This window comes from Schistocerca nitens, chromosome 2 (genome assembly GCF_023898315.1).
Source record: "Schistocerca nitens isolate TAMUIC-IGC-003100 chromosome 2, iqSchNite1.1, whole genome shotgun sequence".
Classification (NCBI taxonomy): Eukaryota; Metazoa; Arthropoda; class Insecta; order Orthoptera; family Acrididae; genus Schistocerca; species Schistocerca nitens.
The window spans coordinates 90,597,816-90,621,759 of record NC_064615.1 but is presented as its reverse complement, the minus strand read 5'-3'; positions in this window follow the sequence as shown (position 1 = coordinate 90,621,759).

The window sequence follows — 23,944 nt, the reverse complement described above, 5'->3', positions numbered from 1 at the left end:
GCGATGGCGAACATACTGACCATAATTTCCAGTCTGCAGCTCCACATTACTCTTTGTGCTCACTGAAAGAAAATGTTCCTATTTGCTATTTCCTCAGCGAGATCAGGTATGATGATTATAATTAAAAATTTTGAGTCGTAACTGACTGATATATTGTGTAAAACCGTACACACGCAAAATATTATAATATCCCTAATAGTAATAATAATAAAATATTTTAATATCCCTAATAATAATAATAATAATAATAATCCTATAGCAAACAGAGCGACAGTTCAGAGACGAATCCTCGATGTTCCAGTATAATGGTCTATCCTTCTGACTTCTTATCACCAAATGTTAATTTCTCGTCTTAAAAGTGGAAAGTAATCTCGCCACTTGCCACACGATTTTGTTAACATTACGGGCGGCACACAAAAATTACTTCCGTGAAATCTAAGCGATCCAGGATGCTGAACAGTTCTTGCGAATTCACTGCCTACTTTTACCGAAAACGAATTCAAGTTTGGCCAGCCTTGACGTCATCCGAGGAACAATGCACGCAGGAGTTTGACGCGAACGGACTGATGTCTCAGTGCGAAATGTATCCTCTTCTCGAATGTAGCTCTAGCTGTATTTATACAGGTCCGCAGTGGACCGCCAAACAGAACATCTGCTTTCAACCACCACACGCACATCTAAATGGCTCCCTTCTCGGACACGTATTAACTAATAGCACTGTAGTGTAACAATTTACAATATTAATTTTTAAATAGGGTTCGAAACCCGCCACCTCTTAAATTTTGATTAATAATCAGCATTGGCGGGTGAAGACTACGGCTTGAGAAATCACCCTCATTGTGACAACGGCCTTGTCAAAGAGGACGGAGGAGCGGACAGAGGTTCAAAGAACTCTATTGCCCCTGCCTCTAAAGATGGAAGAATCAGCAATGATCAAGGCTTGAGGATGCAGAAGGCAATGGAAACCACTGAATTAAAGACACCTAAAGTATATCCACAGGACATGTGGCCCGTCGCTGAAAAAATGTCACCATAATTTGTCCATTGGCAAAAGATTTCAGATTAATCCCCCATTCGGATCTCCGGGAAGGTTCTGCCAGGGGGAGGAGAGCATGAGAAAAAGATTCAATATTCAACAAAAAGATAACGTTCTACGAGTCGGGGCGTGGAACGTCTGAAGCTTGAACGTGGTAGAGAAGCAAGAAAATCTGAAAAAGGAAACGCAAAGTCTCAAGCTAGACATAATAGGGGTGAGTGAAGTGAAATGGAAACAAGACAGGGATTTCTGGTCAGGTGAGTATAGGGTAATATGAACAGAATAAGAAAATTGTATAACGGAAGTAGCATTCATTATGAATAGGAAAGTAGGGCGGAGAGTGTGTTACTGTGAACAGTTCAGTGCTGGGGTTGCTCTTATCAGAATCGACAGAAACCAACACCTACAACGATGGTTCAGGTATACATGCCGACGTCGCAAGCTGAAGATATAGAGATAGAGAAAGTATATGAGGATACTGAAAGGGTAATACAATACGTAAAGGGAGATAAAAATTTAATAGTAATAGGGAACTGGACTACAGTTGTAGGGGAAGAAGTGGAAAATAAGATTACGGAACAATACGGGCTTGCGACAAGGAATGAGAGAGGACGATGACTAATTGAGTTCTGCAATAAATTGCAGCTAGTAATAGCGAATACTCTGTTCAGAAATCACGAGAGGAGGAGGTGTACTTGGAAAAGGCAGGGTGATACGGGAAGATTTTAATTAGATTACATCATGGTCAGATGGAGATTACGAAATCAGATACTGGATTGTAAGGCTTACCCAAGAGCAGATATAGAACCAGATCACAATGTAGAAGTGATGAAGAGTAGGCTGAAGTTTACACGTGGTTAGGAAGAATCAGTACGCAAAGAAGTGCTAATGATTGACGAGATCGCTTGAAGTTCTCTCAGGTGAAAGATACAGCAATAACCAATACCTCAGTAGGCAGTACAGTTGAAGTGGAATGGAAATGTCTGAAAAGGTCACTCACAGAAGTTGGAAAGGAAAACATAGGTACAAAGTAGGTAACTGCGAAGAAATCATGGATAACAGAAGAAATACATCAGCTGATCGACGAAAGAAGGAAGTACAAAAATGTTCGGGGATATTCAGGGTCACAGAATTACAAGCCGCTGAGGGTTGAAGCAAATAGGAATTGCCGGGAAGTTAAGACGAAATGGCTGCACGAATAATGAGAAGAAATAGAAAAATAGATGATTGTCGGAAGGAGTGACTTAGCATATAGGAAAGTCAGAACAGTCTTCCATGAAATTAAAATCAAGGGTGGGAACATTAAGAGTGCAACGGGAATTCCGCTGTTAATTGCAAACAAGAGAGTGGATATGTGGAAAGAGTACATTGAAGGCCTCTATGAAGGAGAAGATTTGTCTGACGTGATAGAAGAAGAAACAGGAGTCGATTTAAAAGAGATAGAAAATCCAGTATTAGAATCAGAATTTATGAGAGTTTTCGAGGACTTAAGATCAAATAAGACAGAAGGGATAAATAAAATTCCATCAGAATTTCTAACATCATTGGGGAAAGTGGCAACAAACCAACAATTCATGTTGGTGCGTAGAATGTTTGAGTCTGGCGACACACCATTTGAGTTTCGAAAAAATATCGTTCTCAGAATTCCGAATACTGCGAGAGCTGCCAAGTGCGAGAATTACCTCACAATCAGCTTAGCAGCTCATGAAACCAAGAATAATATACAGAAGAATAGAAAACAAAATTAAGAATGTGTTAGATGACGATCAGTTTGGCTTCAGAAAAGGTAAACGAACCAGTGTGGCAGTTCTGACGTTGCGGTTGATAATGGAAGCAAGACTAAAGGAAAATGAAGACTCGTTCATAGGATGTGTCGACCTAGAAAAACTGTTCGCCAGTGCCAAATGCTACAAGTTATTCGAAATTCTGAGAAAAATAGGGTAAACTATAGGTAAAGACGGATGATATTCAATACGTAGAAGTACCAAGAGGGAAAAATAAGAGTAATAAGAGTGTAAGACCAATAACAAAGTGCTCGGATTTAAAAGGGTCCAAGACAGGGACGTAGTTTGTCGCCCTTACTATTCAATCTGTATGTCGAAGAAGCAGCGATGGAAATAAAAGAAAGATTCAGGAATGGACTCGAAAATCAAGGTGAAAGGATATCAGTGATAAGATTCGCTGATGACATTGCTATCCTCAGTGAAAGTGAAAATGAATTACATGATCTGCTGAATGGAATGAGTAAATCGAAGGAAGACGGAAGTAACGAGAAGTAGCAGAATTGATAACCGCGAGAAAGTTGACTCCAGGCTTCAAGGTCACGAAGCAGATGAAGTTAAGGAATGCTGCAACCTAGGCAGCAAAATAACCAATGACGGTCGGAGCAAGGAGGATATCAAAAGCGGACTAGCACTGGCAAAAAGGCGTTCCTGGCCACGAGAAGTCCACTAGTATCAAACAGGGGCCTTAATTTGACGAAGAAATTTCTGAGAATGTACGCTTGGAGCAAAGCACTGTATGGTAATAAAACATGAATTGTGGGAAGCACCGAACAGAAGAGAATCGAAGCATTTGATATGTGGTGCTACAGACGAATGTTGAAAATTACGAAGACTGATAAGGTAAGGAATGAGGAGGTTCTGCACAGAATCGGAGAGGAAAGGAATATGTGGAAAACACTGAAAAGGAGAAGGGACAGGATGATAAGACATCTCTTAAGACATCAGCTATCAACTTACATGGTACTACATGGAGCTGCAGAGAAAGACAGAGACTGGAATACATCCAGGAAATAACTGAGGACGTAGGTTGCAAGTGCTACACTGAGATGAAGACACTGGCACAGGAAAAGACTATTGATTGAAAGAAAAGTTTGCTTTAATGGCTGAAAAAGTTTTAACTCGACTGCATTTACACTTTGTCAGATAGAATGTTTATAACGGTGCCGACAGTAGAACATGACCTCTGAACTGCCTCTTTAAATCCCTTGAACTCATTGTTATTTACAATACAGTTTTGAAACTTGGTACAGCTGTATTATAGCATGAATGTAATCGAGTACTAAAATTGGAACTACCTATTAGGAATACAAATGATACATAATCTACCATGAATAAGGGCATTTTAGTTGCAAATTTAGTTTTTAGTGTACGAATATAACTTGAAAACTAATACAGGTAGCTTATTGGTGTCACATTTTTAATGCTTTTGCATGAAATTTAGGCTACATACGAATTCAAAACTTTATGAGTCTTTTGTTTAGCGAGTTCAGTTTTTCCCAGAAACGCCGATGTCAACCAAAGTATTGCTGTAATCAAGGTGAGACTTGCAGTTTTTAATTGTACATACATTTGAATAGCCTGAACACTTTTTAGTTTTGTATTCAGCGCCACTTACTTTTTTCTTGAGATCGTATATTTTGCCTAACATATTCATTTGATCATTCTGAGACTTCACAATGTTAGCATTAATATTGTTAAACATACACAGAAGAATTTTTGGAAACACATTTTAATTTTTAATTTCAGTGTTAAATTATGTTGCAATCTTTTGTATATTAAATACTGGTGCGTTATGGTGGCTTGGCGCTGATTGTGAACTGGGGTAATCCCCGGCAGATTCGCTCGCCTGTGTGTCTCTTACAATAATATAGCACATGTTTAGCCTCAGAATTCATTTGCACTGCACATGCTAGGGACCACAGGTTTAAGTGCACATATGTACCTTGTTCACGACCAGTCAGTTATTAGTAAAAGAAAGAAAAATGAGAGCACTTTCAGTACGTGGGTTGCAGCCGAGCTTCCGACATACGTATCAAAGTCAACTGGGTCATACATCATTACCCCATGTTGGAAAACGGCTCGAGGTGGATAAATGGATTTGAGACTAGAAATTGACATCTTAAGATCTGTATCCTCAGTCAATCCTTAGATATTTTTCAGTCACTGCTTTAATTAGTAGTGTACGTGAAAGAGTGCAGTTCTGCTCCGTTTCGTGCACATGTCAAAGTTTAAACTGTATGTCATCCCAACAAGCGAGTAAATCAGTTCAAAGGTGGGCGAAAGACAAGGGAAAATCACTGTCAGTGGTCAGTTGCTAGTTACGGAGTGCGGTGATTTAACGGACTTTCGGGCTGACAACATATCTGTTGTAATGAACCGTCTAGTGACCTGAAACTGTAGGCCCCCATCTCTTCTCTCCTTGCCGCACAAATAGTGGCAGTAAAAATTTCTTCCGTTATTAGTTCCTGAACAAGAAACCGCCATAGACGAAGGCTTCCGCCGCCATTGTCACATCTGCCGACTGACATTCCATTCGCCGATTTTCACAAGCACAACAGTAATGCAAACACCAATCAAAGCGTCGGGTTTCCACCAATTAAAAGAAATAATAAAAATACTAATAAAGAACTTCTGACATCCCTCCCCTTCATCCTTATCAGCCTATCAAAATTAGATAACAGCCACGTCTTCAGGTATAAGAAACAAAGTTTTCTCATTCAGCAGTAAACAAAAACACATTGAAGAAGGTCACTTGCAACAGTGTCTGAAACGTTGGTAGGTTTACATAGTGACAATTCGGTCGCAAACCCAGAAAAAATTTTGCTGACTGAGACACCACTAGTCCAATAGCGATCGCACTAACTAGGGTGCCTGCGGAGAGTGTTTTTTGATTATTACCACTGCAGTTTCATTTCAAAGAAAACAATTTCATCGGCATGTACTTTACTTGAAATACATACCACCACTTGTTAGACCATCTGTAAATGTATGTAAATAAATGACATAAATCATTCTGAATCCACGATCATAACACCACAAATTAATACAGTTTCCCGTCTTGATACTTATTTTATTTGATATAACAAGCGCGTGTATGCGTTTAAGAATATGTTATGGTAAGAATCTGTCGGATAAAAAAGAAACAAATGATATGCCGTTGTATAAAGAGCACACAATTTTACACAGATATAAATAAGATAAACATTATAAATGAAATGACACCGGTACACATTATATCTTCAAACAGCTGTGGTCATACTTAAGTGCTTCCAAGGTCAGATTAGTCCGAAGTACATTTTTATTACTTTTAGAGATTTTTATTAACATGTTAAGGCTGTAAGCCATTTCATGTTCGAAAAGTGTTGCACCGGCGGCATTTAACAGCCACTATTGAATCATTTAATATCTATATCTACATCTACATTTGTACTCTGCAAACCATCGTGAAGTGCATGGCAGAGGGGACGCCCCACTGTGCCAGTTAGTAGGGTTTCTTTCCATTCCATTCAGGTATGGAGTACGCGATGAATGATTCGTTTAAACGCATCTGTGCGTGCTGTAATTAATCTGATGCTGTCCTCAGAATTCCTATGGGATTGATACGTTGGGGGTTGTAGTAATCTCCTAATCATTATTTATAGCCAGTTCTTGAAACTTTGTAAGTAGTCTTTCTCGGAAGGTTCACGTCTATCTTAAAGAGTCAGTCAGGTCAGTTTCTTCAGAATCTCTGTGACACTTTCCTACGTGTCAAACAAGCCTGTGACTATTCATACTGTCCTTCCCTGTATACATTCAACGTCCTCTGTTTGTTTTATTTTGTATGGGTCACACACTCACTTGAGCAGTATTCTAGAACGGGTCGTACGAGTGATTTGTAAGCAACCTCCTTTCTAGCCTGATTGCATTTCCCTGCTGTTCTACCTATAAATCTAAGTCTGCCTCCTGCTTTATCTACAGCTGAGCATAAATGATGAAATGTTTTCGATATCCCTGAAAAATATAACACCCAGATATTTTTGTCATTTGGTCGACTCCAACAGTGACTTATTGATTTGAACCACTTTGAAATGTTATCAAGAATTAACTGAATATTTATGCTGCTTTTTTCAAACGGTACTTCACTATAGAGGACTGCATCATCTGCAAACAGTCTGAGGCTACTATTTATGTTGCCCATAAGGTTATTAACATACCATATGAACAGCAAGGGATCTAACACAATCGTCTGGGGTACACCCCAAGTTATTATCTAAATCTCGTGGTGACTATCCATCCAAGGTACTGCATCTTCCATACCCAAAAATCCTCATTCCAGAGGAAAATTTTGTTTGATACACCACGTGACAGTACTTTTTATAATAAGCGTTCATTTGGTGCTGATTCAAGTGCTTTCCGGAAACCAAGAAATAGTGCAGCTACCTGACTGACAATCCAGTGCTTTCAGTACGTCATGTGAGTAATGTATAAGTTGTGTTTCCCATGATCGACGTTCTCGGAATCCGTACTGGTTGACATGGAGGAGGTAATTTTGTTCCGGATATATCATTATGTTTGAGTTCAGGATATATTCTAATATTCTGCAACAAACAGGTATCAAGAATATTGGACGGTAGTTTTGTGGATCACTTGGCCGGCCGCGGTGGTCTCGCGGTTCTAGGCGCGCAGTCCGGAACCGTGCGACTGCTACGGTCGCAGGTTCGAATCCTGCCTCGGGCATGGATGTGTGTGATGTCCTTAGGTTAGTTAGGTTTAAGTAGTTCTAAGTTCTAGGGGACTGATGACCACAGCAGTTGAGTCCCATAGTGCTCAGAGCCATTTGAACCATTTTTTGGATCACTTGTACTACCCTTCTTGTAAAGGAATGTGACCTTTGTTTTCTTGTGGTTTCGTTTCTGTTCGAGGGATCGAAGACGGATTATAGTTAAAAGTTGGGTTAACTCAGCTTCAAATTCAGTATAGAATCAGGTTCAAATGGTTCAAATGGCTCTGAGCACTGTGGGACTTAACATCTGAGGTCATTAGTCCCCTAGAACTTAGAACGACTTAAACCTAACTAAGGACATCACACACATCCATGCCCGAGGCAGGATTCGAACCTGCGACCGTAGCGGTCTCGCGGTTCCAAACCGACGCGCCTAGAACCGCTTGGCCACACCGGCCGGCAGTGTAGAATCAGGTGTTTCCCTAAACAACTACCACTAGTCCATGATATGTTTGTACACTGAAATATGAGGATATGTGTACCCATATCCTATTACTCCGGTACATGTTTTATTTAATGTACATATGTGTGTAAAACTGTGTACTCTGCATACATCTCATTTCTTTCTTTCGTTGTTGATAGATACTGTCGATAGGCTGAGCTGAAACATGTTGTTTTATCTGTCAAATAAAAAAGCAATCAAGATGGAAAATAATATTAATAAAACAGTTAAAGTATTCTAGAAAGAATATTATGTTGTATATCGGTTACAATCTGTATGGAGGATGAAACTTGAGACGAACTCAGGTAGTAGATACAGACTTAATGCATTACGCTATGAGTGTAGGTGTTCGGTCGCCATTAAAATTCAGAATACCTACATTTACCGGGATCACCCTTCGCAGGGGGCACTTTCTCCCCTCTCATGTATAAAGCCCTACATCGGCGGTGGTTCGTTATGAGACCTAAGCGCTGAGCAAACGGACATAAAGTCCCGCGTAATGCTGCGCCGTACTCGGCTTTGAGCCAAATGCCCCTCTGGTTTATACTCACATGTGACGTCCCGGCGTGACATGGAACTTGCATCACGGCCTCCGCCGTTAAAATGAAATGGCGAATGTTGACGGCCTGCCATTCCGAGGCATATCTGGTAGGCCCTTATCGTTCGTCGCTCAGAAACGGGCGAGCTGCAGTGCTGGAGGCGCTGTCCTCCGGGTATGTGAAGCCTCTCTCCTCCTTCCCACTTTTATTCGGCAATATTTTGTGAAAGCGACTACATAAACAAAAGATGCATATTCAACGTTGTTTTATTACCGATCCTCCGCTTCACTACACGACCGCATTCTTCACCTTTTACTGCCATCCGCCAATATTTTACGACACCGTCTGAAGTAATGAACGTACTACATTCGATTCTTCATGATCAAAGTCGGTTAACTTGGCTCAAATGGCTCTGAGCACTATGGGACTCAACTTCTGAGGTCATTAGTCCCCTAGAACTTAGAACTAGTTAAACCTAACTAACCTAAGGACATCACAAACATCCATGCCCGAGGCAGGATTCGAACCTGCGACCGTAGCGGTCTTGCGGTTCCAGACTGCAGCGCCTTTAACCGCACGGCCACTTCGGCCGGCGTCGGTTAACTACTACGGTATGAAAACGATGTTTAACAAAAGACAGACACGGGTACTCGCATTACATAGGAACTCTGTGTCGAGCAATGTTGGTGGGCGACTGGTTTTATATTTGTACTAAGTCCTTACTCTACAATAAATTCCATTAACATCTATCGACTCACAGGCTGTAGAGAGGTTTACGTAATTCACAGAGAGTGGACAAAAATATCGACATTGGGTGTCACCGCCAGACACCACACTTGCTAGGTGGTAGCCTTTTAATCGGCCGCGGTCCGTTAGTATACGTCGGACCCGCGTGTCGCCACTATCAGTGATTGCAGACCGAGCGCCGCCACACGGCAGGTCTAGTCTAGAGAGACTCCCTTGCACTCGCCCCAGTTGTACAGCCGACTTTGCTAGCGATGGTTCGCTGCCCATATACGCTCTCATTTGCAGAGACAATAGCTTAGCATAGCCTTCAGCTACGTCATTTGCTACGACCTAGCAAGGCGTCATATTCAGTTACTATAATAATATTGTGAATCATGTACCGTCAAGAGCGACGTTCATCATTAATGGATTAAAGTTAAGTATCAAACTAATTACGTCCGCTTTCTGAATTCTAATTCCTTGTCATGTTCCAGACCTCACGTCAGTATAGTTCTTCCCTCCTCACGCCGGCCTGCGTGAGCTAAAACGCGTGCATTTCGGCCTCCTCTAGTAACACAACAGACATACCAAAAACGCAACAATTACCATGCCTAATACGGTTTAAGAAAACCGTTGGCATTGAAATTGTAGTGAAGCGCCAAAGAAACTGGTATAGGCATGGGTATTCAAACACAGAGATATTTAAGGGCGGTAGGATGTCAAACGGGCCGTCTTGGAGCAGGAGAGACACCACAGGACATTTTAATTTCCAATGTCTACACTTGTACGAATAAATTCATAAAACTTTGTCAGCATGACCAGGAAGGATTCAGGATTCACACTCATAGCAGTGGAAGTTCAAAAACATAACAAAATTAATTTTGTTTTACATGTGAAAGTTCATCATTTTTTTCACTTACTATTGGCTGCGTTTGTTGCCGTAGGTACACGTTTCTTCATAAGTAAGAGAGATTCTTCGATGAATTTTGCACAGCATACAAACCATACTTACAGGTGTATGAAACTCTAGAAATTATTTAATTTATGAAAAAAATGAATGTGCTGTTACATTTTAAACTTCATGTTTAGAAAAAATCAAATTTTATAATTAATTATCTCAATTTTTACCACGGTATTTAATAGATTTGGAAAATTCTAGAGTTTCATACACTTTTAAGTATGGTTTGTATGCTGTGCAAAATTCATCGAAGAATCTCCATTACTTATGAATAAAAGTGTACCTATAGCAACAAGTGCAGCCAATGGTAAATGAACAAAAGGCGAAATACAAATGTAAAAAAGTAAATTATTTTCTTATATTTTTGAACTTCCACCATCATAAGTGTAAATCCTGAATCCTTTCTGGACATTCTGACATAGTTTTATGAATTTATTTTTAAAAGTATAGACAGTGGAAATTTACAATTCCTGTGGTGTCTCTCCTGCTCCAAGTCGTCTCGTTTGACGTCCTACCCCCCTTAAACAGGTAGAATACGGCGCTGCGGTCGGCAACATCTATATAAGACAAGTGTCTGGCGTAATTGTTACATCGGTTACTGCTGCTGCAATGGCAGGTTATCAACATTTAAGTGAGTTTCAACGAGGTTTACAGTCGGCGCCCGAGCGTCTCCAAGGTAGCGATGAAATGGGGATTCTCGTGTGCGACCATACCACGAGTGTGCTGTGAATATCAGGAATCAGGTAAAATGTCAAACCTCCAACATCGTCGCTGCCCGAAAAAGATCCTGCAAGAACGGGAGCAACGACGCCTGAAGAGAATCGTTCAACGTTACAGAGGTGCAACCCTTCCCGAAATTCCTGGAGTTTTCAATGTTGGGCCATCAACAACTTTCAGCGTGCGAACAATTCAACGAAACATAATCGAAATGGGCTTTTGGGGCCGAAGGCCAACTCGTGTACCCTTGATGACTGTGCGACATAAAGCTTTGCACGTCCCCTGGGCCCGTGAACACCGACATTGGACTGTTGATGACAGCAAACATATCGCCTGGTCGCGAGTGTCGTTTCAAATTATAGCGAGCGGATGGACGTGTATCCACAGACCCTGAATGTTAGCAGCGGACTGTTTAAGCTGGTGAAGGCTCTTTAATGGCGGGGGGCGTGTGCAGTTGGAGTGATATAAGACTCCCTGATGCGTCTAGATGCCATTCTGACTGGTGACGCGTACGTAAGCATCCTGTCTAATCATCTGCGTCCATTCATGTCCGTTGTGCATTCCGAAGGACTTGCGCAATTCTAGCAGGATAATGTGACACCCCACACGTCCAGAATTGCTATGGAGTGTCTCCAGGAAAACTCTTCTGAATATAACGCTTCCGCTGGCCACTAAACTCCCCAGACATGAACATTATTGAGCATATCTGGCATGCCTGGCAATGTGCTGTTCAGAGGAGATCCCCACAACCTCGTACTCTTACGGATTTATGGACATCCCTGCAGGAATTATAGTGTCAATTCCCTCCAGCACTGGCTGAGCGGTTCTAGGCGCTTCAGCCTGGAACCGCGCGACCGCCACGGTCGCAGGTTCGAATCGTGCCTCGGGCATGGATGTGTGTGATGTCCTTAGGTTAGTTAGGTTTAAGTAGTTCTAAGTTCTAGGGGACTGATGCCCTCAGAAGTTACGTCCCATAGTGCTCAGAGCCAATGGAACCATTGGAACCCTCCAGCACTACTTCAGTCATTAGTACTATTTCAGTCATCAGTCAGAGTCCATGCCACATGGTGCTGCTGCACTTGTCTAGGCAGGTGAACCAGTTTTATTTTGGCTCTTCAGTGTAGCTTCCAGTTGCCTCGGAATGGATAAACACAGTTTTAAAGGGAGTCTTATACCATTCTTCCTGGAAAATCGTGGCAAGTTTAGGTAGCGGTGATAGAGGTGGACCACAAAGGAGCAACAATACTGAGATCTGGTGAATGTGCTGACCAGGAGAGACGTGACAATTCATACTCGTGGTCAAAAATCTGTCCTGGACGACTCTAGCTGTGTGAACAGGGGACATGTCGTGTTGCAACATATCATAGTCGTGGAACAGACGTGGTACAATGTGATGGCCCTGACCAGCGAAAATTGTCACATAATGCTTGGCAGTAAATCCACCTTGCAGAGTAACGTTGAGCCTCATCGAATACGACGATATGGCTACCTGAATTATGGAACGTAAACTAGGCCAGAAGTTGGAAACAGTGTGCAACAAGACTCATCCGACCAAATGACATTCTCCCATTGCTCCATAACTGATTCTTTGGCTTTCGCATCATGTTTTCCTGTTAAGGACATTTGTGTCACTGATGAGTGGGTTTGGAATTCCATCTTTCTCTGAATTTCCTGCTTTCTTCGTGTTTTTTGGTGCAGGAAGGGTTCGAGACTGCATCATTCGGTTCTGCAGTGACTTTCGCAGCTGTTTTCCTCTCATTTTGTGTCACTGTACTCCTCAATGACCGTCCTTCACGATAGCTCAACTCACGATTTCGTCCATGATGTACTTCCACATTCCCTGTTGCTGCATAAATCTTCGATACAGCGCCTCTTGAAACAGCAAGTACTTGTGTTACACTGTTTACGGCAGCACCCATCATACCGGCACAGCAATCTGTCCACGTTCTCACTCACTTAGCTCTTACATTATGCACTCACTACCACACGGAACACGTCGACTGATTTGCAACGTATTGAGGACATCGCACAGGTATAATTCGTGGTCAAATACAACAATACTACTCGCTGCCTTGACTGGCATCTGCACTTATGTTCAAGCATGCATTTCCTGTGGTCTTTCCATGTTCTTGTCCAACCCGTGTACGTGTACACCTGTACCTACATCTTCAGCAGTACACAGGGAACTACATTATGCTGTGTGATGCAAAAGGTACTTCATGTACCACTGTCAATCACCCCCTCCCCCTCTCACTGATGGACCCCTGTCCTGTCCCAGTCGCAAATGATACACAGCAAGAACGATTGTTAGTGAATCTCCCTGTGAGTTCTAATCTCTCTTATTTTGCCTTTATGGTCTTTTCTCGAGAAAGGCGTACGGTGAAGCAATCTAGGAACGTACGTGCCCCATGTTCTTTCAGTAAACCACACGATGATGCACAACAGCACTCTTGGAGCATTTGCTCTTCTTTGGGTCTTCTTAATTGGTTGGTTGGGGGAAGAGACCAAACAGCGAGGTCATCGGTCTCATCGGATTAGGAAAGGATGGGGAAGGAAGTCAGCTGTGCCCTTTCAAAGGAACCATCCCAGCATTTGCCTGGAGCGATTTAGGGAAATCACGGAAAACCTAAATCAGGATGTCCGGACGCGGGATTGAACCGTCGTCCTCCCGAATGCGAGTCCAGTGTGCTACCACTGCGCCACCTCGCTCGGTGGTCTTCGTAATTCCTCTGTCAATCTGGTAAGGGACCATGTTAGGTGAAAAATATTCAAGTATCCGTCAAACAAATGTTCTGTATGCTATCTCCTTCGTTGGCGATCTAGACTTCTTGAGGATTCTTCCGATGAATCACAACATGACGCCTGCCTTTCCTACGATTAGTTCCATGTAGTCGTTCCACTTTAAATCGTTCCGAACGCCTACTACAGAGATACTGAATGGATGCAATAGCTCTCAGTGGTTGTTTGGCAATAATGTAATCACACAACAGTGGCCCTTTCCACCTATCTATAAGAAATACGTTCCTTTTTTTTTTGTGTGTCGATCAGCTGCCTGTCGCTGCTCCAAGCGTCCCTTCTCTCAGGTCTTCCAGCAATTCACTACAATTTTTTAGTGATACGACTTCTTTGTACACAAAATCATCGTCCGTCAACAGCTTCATGGAGTTTTCGACGTTATTCGGTACTGAACTATTCTTGCCTTCTAAGTTCCAACAAAAAATGGAACTTCAGTGGAATGGAAATAGCAGCCAGTCAGCAGCAAAATACACGTTGATGAAGGTTTTAAAGCTGTCTACTTCAGAAGATATTGTATGTAGAGTCACGTATTACACTGAACAACAAATCTGAAATGAAAGTGTGAAAACTGCATGATTTTGAGTTAGTTATATTTATTTCAGTATAAAATGATATAAAATCTTCATAAATATTTAGTTTTATTTTTTTAAAAAGTAATCTATATTTTTGTATAAATAACTCACTAACTAAATATGCATTCATGTTCCAAGATTCAGCACAACCAATTTTAAGTGAATAATTATTTGAATTATGTTATGTGTTATGAATTGATAAATTTCAGTACCATTCTGTAAGTATAAAAGTAAAATATTAAGAAAAAATGAAGATAATATTGCATGAATGAAAATACTTTGTAAGTCTACTTTGTACCAGACCTAAGTAAAAGACAAAAGAAAATATATAAATTAACTGGTCACAAATGTATATAAAGGATTACAAATGTGAAATGTCCATAAGTACAGTATATACAATTACATATTTTGTTCAGAGATAAATTCAGAAGATGACCGATTTCGCTTGGCTTGACGTTTATACACGTACTCGGGAACATCCCTTATGACAGTCCAGAAGTAATCTGCTAAAATAGTAGGGCTCCACTTTCCGGCAAACCTCTTCTCAAATGTGGCAATATCTTGATGAAATTGCTCCCCATGTTCATCACTTACTGGACCACAATCTTTGGGGAAGAAGTCAATACGACTGTTGAAGAAATGCATTTTCAATGACGTGTTGCAAACAAGTTTTTCATAAGGTGACAACATGTCAGCTACAATCTCCTTGTAATTTATTGCTCGTTTGTTCCATAAGAACTGTAAACAGACTGTCTTAAAACATTCCCGTGCATGCTACTCATCACATTGTATGATTGTATCACAAGTATGGTCTCCAAAAAGCTCTCGAATCTGTCGGCCTACAAAGATGCCCACCTTTACTTTGACATCATTTAAGTAAGAGAATTTTGGCCTTAAGCACTTAAATGCGTCACTATCTTTGTTCATTCCTTTGACAAAGTTTTCATGAGACCCAACTTGATGTGCAAGGGTGGGAGCCGAATGTTTTTAGGGTCTACTAGAGGTTTACTCTTAATGTTCTTTATACCTGTTTGAAGAGATTTTCTGGTGGGCCATTCATGTTCACTGTAATGAGATGCACGAGCTCTGCTATCACGTTCACAGAGAAAAGAGCAATATTTGGTATACCCTAACTGCATACCAAATAGCATTGTAACCACTTTCAAGTCACCACAAATCTGCCATTGAGAGTCATTATACTTGATGGCTTCTAGTAAAATTTTCACGTTTTGGTATGACTCTTTCATATGCACACTATGCCCAACTGCAATACAAGGAAACTCAATACCAATATATAAAAGCACTGATTTTAAGCTCAACTTTGACGAATCAATGGAGAGTCCCCACTCACCAGGGTTGTAATTAATTCTGAGAGCCTTCATTAGACCATTTATGTCTACACATGCCACCAGACTATCTTGCCTGTTAAAAAAAAGGAGTAAATTGTTGCTCTCTTCTGCGGTAGAATGAAACATTAACACTGCTTTCCAGAAAATTGCGCTGCTGCAATCTTCATGCTAAAATCTCAGCCTTAGCTTTAGAGAGCTCCAAATCTCTAATGAGATCACTCAACTCATTTTGAGACACTTTTTGTGGATCATCAATTGATGATATATTTGGAAGAAACTCTGGATATTGTGATATACTTGGTTCAGGGCATTCAGAATACCCATCAGAAGTAATCTCGTACTCTGTCGGTGGTTCAGGTATTGGCAAACCTTCCCCATGTAGCACGGAGGTATAGCAGAAGGAATTTTAGGATAGATCACTGTCCACTTCTTATTCTTAGATTTCCGTTCTTGATAGGAGGAACCATACAAAAGTAGCAATCACTGACATGGTTAGTTGGCTCATGCCAGATCATGGGCACTGCAAAGGGCACTGAACATCCTTTCCCATGCATCTAATTCCTGAGGTTGCTGGCACAAGTGTTGCTGATCACATGTGGAGCCCAGGGTTTATCCTGATCACCTATTTTGCACACAGAATAACAACTGTAAGCTTTTTTAATCAATGGAGTTATTTGCTGTTTTTGTGAAGCAAATGCAACTTTTCCACACACATAGCAAAATGTGTCAGCAGTGTTAACACAAACTCGTGGCATTTTTGTTCACTTCAGTATCAGTCAACTTGAACAACTGGTAGTTAATCAGGAAACAAGTGTGCAAAAATTATTACATGCATTATTAAAGTCACTTAAGTTGAAGAGGAAGGAGACAAAAAGATCACTAAAATTGGTATCAAAATCTTTATATCCAAAATATTGCACACAAGTAAGACGAGGGATAATAAAATAATCCATTGTTACTAGTTATTATGACTCTGAAAACCATTATAATATTTGATTTTAAACTTAGCATAAAAGTCCGTATATAATTATCTCACCGTAATAAAACAGTGTAAAATGAAAACTAGAGCTAATTTGGAATTGTATTTGTGACATTTGCAATTAGCACGTTAGAACTGATAGGAATTGGCTATTTTCATTCGATTTACATTTTCATTGTTGCAGAGTGTCATCTGTATCCGATATGGGAGTCACTGACTATCGAGCGCATGTGCCTGTCATCCACTTAATCACCATTTAAAATATTACTTTAAGATGATGTATTTTTAACGATGATTAAGCGGATGACACGCATATGTACTAGGTAGTCAACGACTCCCAGATCGAATATGGATAATATGCGATTCTAGGTACACTAACTCTTGAAGAAGACAATTTTAAAACTGTTTAAACCACGAGCAATGTTTAATAAACCTGTGTGTTGCAACTCGTTGGCTGTTATTTCCAGTCCATTGAAGCTCTTGCATGCATACTTGCTGAAGCGCAACCACATTTAAAATCTCTAAAAAAATAATTTTTTGTACAATTTTTTTTTATTTCTCAAAGTATTTATCTTTAAAAATGTACTTTTACATGTGTCGGGACCACGTCAGATTTTTTTCTTTTTTTTAACCTTATATTGTTACGTCAGAAACGTTGGTTTGGAAGGCGTTAAAAAGTTTCGAAAATAGCTGATCTACGCACTTTTTGTTTGACACAAATGAACAAAAATAAATCGTTAGACGCTTAAGCACTTGTTTTGTGCCAGGTTCATTCGTGCTGCATGTGCAACAGCAACTGTGAAAAGTTTGGTACTGCAGCACTGCGCTGGAGAAAACTTTCAGATTATTGAATTCAGGGGTCAAAAACTTTTAATTACTTTGCTCTCAGGTTTTGTTTGTGGTGCATGAGGAAGGTAACTTATGCTCCACCGGTATTCTTCCCTCTCTACTCTTTGGAGCATGTATTTCACTAAGAAGTTGACGGGTATTTTTCACTGAATCTTCTCCTACTCAAGCTTACACTAGCTGCTGACTTACTGCATTGGGAAAAATTCTTTGTCGAGAACATTGTGGCTTGGACGGCACCCCAAACCATCACTCAGGATTGTCGGGCCGTGTGGTGGGTGAATTCAGTTTGGTATCCTACCAGTGTCCAGGTGTCTCCTGACAATCTTCGCTGGTCTTCGGAGCTCAATGCGAAGTGGAACTCACCACTGACGACAACTCTACTCCAGTCAATGAGATTCCGGGTCGAAGACGTGGCTGGAGACAGCGGTGGGATACCAACCTGGCTGTCGCCCGCCATGCGGCGCGGCAACCAGGACTAATGATCCGGGGTGCCATTTGTATTCATAGCAGGCCTCCTCCCGTTTAGGCAACGGCCTTGCCGCAGTCGATCACCGGTTCCCGTGAGATCACCGAAGTCAAACGCTGTAGGGCGCGGCCGGCACTTGGATGAGTGACGTCCGGGCCGCCGTGCGCTGTTGCCATTTTTCGGGGTGCACTCAGCCTCGTGATGCCAATTGAGGAGCTACTCGACCGAATAGTAGCGGCTCCGGTAAAAGAAAACCATCGTAACGACCGGGAGAGCGGTGTGCTGACTCCATGCCCCTCCTATCCGCATCCTCAGCTGAGGATGACACCGCGGTCCGATGGTTCCGATGGGCCACTAGTGGCCTGAAGACCGAGTGTGCGTGTGTGTGAGTGCCCCTTTCGTTATCACCCGCTGCACACTTACAGCACAGCAATACGTCCACGATATTCTGCGAGCCGATTTGTTGCCCTTCAGGGCAACCCATCCAGGGCTTACATTTCAGGGAGAAAATTCCCACACGTATACGATGAAAGTTTATACTGTTTGTCTTCGTGTTTGTCGAACCGTGCCTTTGCCAGCGAGGTCGCCGGATTTGTTCTCAATTGAGAACGTTTGGAGCATTATCAGCTTTGTCCTTCAACCAACTCGAGATTTTGACGATCTAACGCTGCCAGTGTACATAACTTTTCACAATATCCCTCATAAGGACGTTCAACAACTATATCAACCAATGCCAAGCGAAGTAACTGGCTGCTTAATGGCAGCGGTGGAGTAACGTCTTGTTGACATGCTCAGTTTGTGAAGATCTTACTCTTGAATAAAATATCCTATTTTTCTGAAATTTTAATCGTTTGTTTGTCTGTACATGCACGTCACATCCCCATCTTCCTGTTCAACTCGAATAAAACATTCGTGTGTGTCATTTTCTTTCTTAGGGTCTACATTTAACCCAAAAATGATATGTACACTTATCAGACGTATTAAAAAGACAGCAGATGATGAATGTAATAAATGACCTGTCTATTGCTTGACCAGTACTTAAATGTGGGATTTTAATTGAAAAGAATTATTGTGTATGAAATAATTTTTAATTTTTTAATATGGAATATTGTTAAAAATTATATAATGGTTAATATGGATTTAATTCACCTCAAGTGTGTCGAAGAAAATATATGCTGTTGGAGAGGCAAATGTAAGGTAACATTTTTCGTATATACTTTTTATACGAATTTCATTCGGAAGATATCTGTTTTGCCCGCTCAAAGTGCAGTAATTTCTTTTATGCATCGCCGGCCGTGGTGGCCAAGCGGTTAAAGGCGCTACAGTCTGGAACCGCGCGGCCGCTACGGTTGCAGGTTCGAATCCTGCCTTGGGCATGGATGTGTGTGATGTCCTTAGGTTAGTTAGGTTTAAGTAGTTCTAAGTTCTAGGGGACTGATGACCTTAGAAGTTAAGTCCCATAGTGCTCAGAGCCATTTGAACCATTTTTTTCTTTTATGCATCATAATGAAATGTAATTTAAGTAAAATGTTGTAAAATATGTAGGAAGAAAGTGAGTAAGAGTTAATTCGAGTTTTATTTCGTTTTCCTGCCACAAACAGTGGAGAAAGACATGGACAGAGAGAGAGAGAGAGAGAGAGAGAGAGAGAGAGAGAGAGAGAGGGAAACACTATGTGAAAGTCTAGAGTATCACTATCTGTTGCAAACCATAAGAAATTGAATAAGTAGGTCGTGAAAGGAAAATGTGATTGATATCGGTGAGCGAGTGTATAATACAAACTTAAAAGTGGACTAGAGAGGTTTGCATGTAAAGTGCAGAGGTGTAATTTTAAAAACTGTAGTTATTCGTTCCTTTAGAAATATAACAATAAATATTGCGGCCGTGACTGTTGAGAAACCCTAGCAGCCCTGAAATTTACCCATCGACTGTAGGTTTTTTCATTACAGCTGACATAATCGTCTTGAAAAGATTCAGCAACTGTAACGAAATTTAAAATAATTCTCATTTATTGTTCCATCTCAGCTGCTCTTTTCAATTATATTACGTGTTTCGATACTCTGGATCATCTTCAGGTTGAAGTAGTTGGGTCAGAAACCCGCTTTGTCTACCCAGAGCCAGATATCAGAATGGGCTTTTTGTCTGCCACTCCTCGGTGTTGTGAACGGAGGAAGGCGCCTGTGCGGAATTTGTGGAGTAATAGGCACTGGGTGCAGGCTGTCAGCTTGTCATTACCTCAGAGCCGTGTATCGAATACGGCGCCCAGATGAACACCGTGGAGTCGCTAGCTACAAATGTAAAATGCCGGTTGGCCATTTTCTCGCTGCTGTGTAGAGTACGGCGCCAGTGAACTTAGCATGATGCTCAGCTGAAGCTGCAAGACATCGATCATATATGTGAGCGACGTTGGTCTGTGCGTAGGTCATTATGGTTCGTACGGCGCTATTTTTGTTTTCTTTTTCTCTGTCTATTACGTCAGATTCGTGTATTTCACTGAGTTGTATCAGTGTTGTCTGCCACATGTCAGCTGGTGTCCTTGTAAAGCAATACACGTCAGTTCGTTGGTCATAGGTGTGAGGGGGCCTGTTATGGCAGTCAAGATTCATGTTGGTTTGTTCCCGTCTGTTAAAACAAGTATTAAATGTAGGTTGTCATTTGGTTACCTACTTTTGTAACCATGTGTTTCAAGCGGTGCCAAAGACCGTCATTTTTATTCAGATGTTGAGTTGTAAAGCTTCCTGCTGTTCCGGTACTTTAAAAAAAAAATTTTCCGCTAGTATCACTGACTTTGTCTGTCAGATGGTTCGGTATATGTTGTTGGTCTCAGTGAGGCACAGTTTGATTCTGTAAAGTTTGGTGCGCCATTTGAACCAGCGTTAAGGAAAGATTTCAGTGCGTGTTAAATGAACTGATGTACAGACCACGAATGTTTTCTTGGTGTAGAGTTTTGCGTGAATATTAATTTTAAATAATTTTCTAACTGCTTGTAGAAAAAGGTACTACTGTTTGTGAAGTTATTGTTACTGTAAATTTAAATATTCGTTAGATATTTTTGTTGTAATATTGGTCATTAGCGCTCAGTTTCCTATTACCATAGGTGAACAATTGTGACTTAATAGAATATGTATCGCTGAGCTTAGTTTTTTTATATAATCAGCGTAAGAGATTACAGCCATTTATATTGCTGCCAGTTGTAAGATCAAAGATTTGTTGTGTTATAGCCAAATGTGATCAAATATATTTCAGGATCAAACTGTTGTGGTCAGCCAGGTGAAATCGCTCTTACAGTGATGGATAATTGGTTTCTGTTATTAAATGATGAAATGAAAGTTGTGCAGCAAAACCATCAATACCTTCCACTCCCAATCTCTCATGCTTCCTGCCGCTTCAATAATAATTCTTTCGCGTCATGGACGAAGTTCGATACACACGGTTTCTTGTATTCCAACAAGATATTCAGACCAGTGGTTCATTGAGCGGGCGGGGGGGGGGGGGGGCATTGGTGGGGGGAGGGGGGGACATTCCAAATTGAGCCCACGAACGACAACATGATGCGATCGGAAATTTGGGGCCCTGGAGGACAAGTACCGAATAAGAGCATTGACATGATCATTCTGATTCTAAGTCTGATTCACGAAGTTATTCTGATTCTCATGCTGCAGTCGTATTGTGATACTTAAGACACGGCTGTTTCAGCACCCTGCGTCATTTTGTAAAACTTGTATTCAGATACCTTTGTGCAGATAAGTGAAGATGTACGAATCCAGAGGCTGGATTTTCCGAAGAAGGGAAGAATGTTGGCACACCCCACGACATAGTCTGCAGCCCGTCTGCCCGGTATCAATATAGCAAAGCGAGTTCACAAGGATAGAGTTGCCATCGTTATGGTGAGCACAAACTGCCAAGTAAAGAGATATATTCAGAGTGGAAGAAGACTTATTCAGTATGACGACACTACAAAACACATCCGCCGACGATTCTGAAAAGCAGAGTTGAGATACCCTGCAGCTAAGATACGCCGTTGATAAGAGCTGATCAGACAAGAAAATTCACAATTTTTTCAAGGCGGCGAGCGATTGCACTAACTTGTTTTGATTTCCAGACTAAAGTGCTGGTGAGAGGACAATTCTAGTTGGCGTGTTTTACATAAAAAGTACTTGAGTCAGACTCTCTCTCTCAGCGTCCTCTGATGTTCTCAGACAGTATCCAGATCTGTTCGAGACGACGACCATTCGCAGTGATGCAACTAGACACATAGTCTAGACTGCGGTTGCAGAACGTACAGGCATCGGAATGAGCAGAAGACTGTATGCGGGCTTTCGTGGTATCTTCACACCGTCAAGCCCCTATTAAGTGACTTCATACTGAGGTGGACCATCTTCACGGTGGAATGTGTGAACATGTGTGGTCTGGTAGCCGCCTAGCTACCCTGTCGCTGACTCTGTTCCTTTTGGTCCAGCTTGTTGCTGACCGCCACCCAGGAAGGGCACACTCACTGGTCGTCAGTCATGCTTTGTGCTACAGTCTGAACACCGTTCTTACCTATACTGAATTTCACCGTCTGAGGCAGACAACACTGTTCCTGTAACTTCTGCCGTCCTGCTAACATGAGTGGGTGACGCTGGCTATGCATGCCGCTGCCCAGGCTACCCTTCTCACGGCAGCTCTCTAAGGTTCTGAGGATCACTGTGTCCACTCGGGGTCAACGGCCTCCACTCCAGTGGCGAACTCACTTGTGTACCCAGCATGAACAAAATTCTAATTAATTCAGGGATGACTTGCAAGTGGTCCGCTGCTTGACTCGAGTAATCACCACTGCTGTGTGTATGGCTACGCACCTACAAGACGGCAACCAGTCGCACACTTGCGTCCTGCAGGTGGCCAAACGTCAGAAATCATCCTCTGCAGCTACTTTACGCACCGTAACCAGCAACTGCGTCGCGTGCTACTAAATGTCCAAGACAGAGACGAAAGTGGCTGCTTCGTTGTCCACAGAATATTTAGCAGACGGCATGAAAGGTGCCAGGCTAGCCGACAGCGACGTGTGCATTGATGACCATGACGCTGCTATCATGTGCACTATTTCATCTTTGAGTATTGTGTATCTGTAGGTAGGCTGCACCGTATCCATGTGCCACAACTATATTTATACCAGTACACAAACACTGAATCGAGTGCCGTCTACTACCGTGGCCGTTCTGTCAGAGTCTCTCCTGGAATCGCCACGGGTCTGCTCTCCAGCACCGGCTAGTCTAATAACCTTGGATCTTACAAGGGAACCTCCCCATCACACCCCCCTCAGATTTAGTTATAAGTTGGCACAGTGGATAGGCCTTGATAAACTGAACACAGATCAATTGAGAAAACAGGAAGAAGTTGTGTGGAACTGTGAAAAAATAAGCAAAATATACAAACTGAGTAGTCCACGGGTCGTATAGGTAACATCATGGATAAAACGAGCTCAGGAACGTCGTGGTCCCGTGGTAGCGTGAGCAGCTACTGAGCGGGAGGTCCTTGGTTCAGGTCTTCCCTCGATTGAAAATTTTATTTTCTTTATTTTTGCATAGTTATTATCTGTCCGTTCGTTCATTGACGTCTTTGTTAACTGTAATAAGTTTAGTGTCTGTGTTTTGCGACCGCATCGCAAAACCGTGCGATTAGTAGACGAAAGGACGTGCCTCTCCAATGGGAACCGAAAACATTTGATCGCAAGGTCATAGGTCAACCGATTCCTCCACAGGAAAACACATCTGATATATTCTATGCGACACTGGTGACGGCATGTGCGTCACATGACGGGAATATGTTGTCGACCCACCTAACTTGTACACTTGGCGAATGGGTAAAAAGATTCTTCTACCTTGCCCGATTTAGGTTTTCTTGTAGATGTGATAATCACTCCCAAAAAAGTGATGAAAACATAAGAGTTTGTCACATAAACTGAAAATAAAAAATTAAACTTTTCACTCGA